Genomic DNA, 1899 nt, shown 5'->3' with positions numbered 1-1899 from the left:
TGGGTTACAAGTAGTTACACTTTTTTTTTTTACAAGAAGCTGAATTGTCTCTTCAGAACAGCAGAAACAGAGATTTTAGGCCAAACTGCAGTTTGATTAAAAATGGAGTTTAATTTTGATCTGGGGCATCCATTTTAATCATGCCAGGTGCCTTGGTTTTAGGATTCATATACACAGTCTGCTTCCATAAAGATCACAGGCTTGGAAACGCTATTGGGGAAGTTCTACTCTGTCCTGTAGGGTTGCTATGAGTTGGAATTGATTTGACAGCAATGGATCTTTTTAACTTCCATTTATCAAATTACAAATTTGAATCTGAAAATACTTGCAACATATTAGAGAGGAGTTATATTTTAAAAAATGGGGAAAATCATAACTAATTTCTCATTTCAAATAAAATAAACCAAGCAATGATTTTTCAGAATTATAAAACAGAAATAGATATGCAAAGTGTGTATATTCTAGCTTTGAACTAAAAATCTCTACTCTTTCTTAATTGGCTTACAAAGGCTGATGCAACATCTGAGTACTTATCAAGTGTTTGACTGAATGCCTTTAAAGTTGTTTTTCACTATGTAAAACAAATTTGTTATTCCTTGTTTGCTAGGGGGGAAATTTCAGCAGACAATAGTGCCTTTGGTTACACTGAAAATCTACATAGTCATTCACTAAATGGAAGCAAACTGATTACATATGAACTTGTCTTGCCAAGATGTAGACTTGATAATTTGCTTTTGAGATGAATGGGGAGAGTATTCAGTACATGTTTAGTATGTCAGGATTTCTGTAAATAGTGTGCTGCAATCATCCATCCTTTTTAATCTTTTCAGAAGAATGAAATAAAAGTGTGACTCCATAGTAAAAATAAATAAATAAATGAAAGAAAACCTCACAGAAATGATTTAAATCCAGTACACAACAGAGTAATAGAAAAAACAACCACAGCTGTAACACCAATATCATTGACAATGAACACTTGCCATGTGTCGGGCACTGTGATTTGAATTTCCCATGCATTAACTCATGTGCTCTTCACAATGCTCTATAAAATAAATACATTTTATTCCCATGAAGATAAACAACTTGCTCAAAATCACAATTAGCGACAGAAAGTATATTAATATCCAAATTCTGAATGCTAAGTTACTAATGACTATAATTCATAATCAGAACACAGTTCTGTTGTTGTTGTTGTTGTTAAGTGTCATTGAGATGTTTCTGACTCATGGCAACCTGTTGTTCTATGTACAACAGAACAAAACACTGCCTAGTCCTGCATCATCCCCAAAATCTTTGTAATGCCTGAGCCCATCTTTGCAGCCACTGTGTCAATCCATCTCATTGAAGGTCTTCCCTTTTTTCACTGACCCTCTCTCTACTTTACCAAGCATGATATCCTTCTCCAGTAACTAGTCCCTTCTGACAACATAACCAAAGTTTGTGAGATGAAGTCTGGCCATTCTCACTTCAAAGGAGCATTCTGGCTGTATGCCTTCCAAGACAGATTTGTTCATTCCTCTGCCAATTCATGGTATTTTCAATATGCTTCACCAACACTACAATTCAAGTGCATCAATTTTTCTTTGGTCTTCCTTATTCATTATCCAGCTTTTACATGCATATGAAGCTATTGAAAATACCATGGCTTGGGTTAAGTGCACCTTAGTCCTCAAAGTGACATTTTTTCTCTTTAACACCTCAAAGAGAACTTTTGGAGCAGATTTGCCTGGTGCAATATATCATCTGGTTTCTTGACTGCTACTTCCATGGATGTTGATTGTGGATCCAAGTAAAATGAAATCCTGGACAACTTCCATCTTTTCTCCTTCATCGTGATGCAGCTTATTGGTCCAGTTGTGAGGATTTTTGTTTTCTTTATATTGAGATGTAATCCATATT

The sequence above is a fragment of the Orycteropus afer genome, unplaced genomic scaffold (assembly GCF_000298275.1).
Source record: "Orycteropus afer afer isolate SDZICR_OR568_19922 unplaced genomic scaffold, OryAfe1.0 scaffold00280, whole genome shotgun sequence".
Lineage (NCBI taxonomy): Eukaryota > Metazoa > Chordata > Mammalia > Tubulidentata > Orycteropodidae > Orycteropus > Orycteropus afer.
This window is presented reverse-complemented; position numbering follows the sequence as displayed.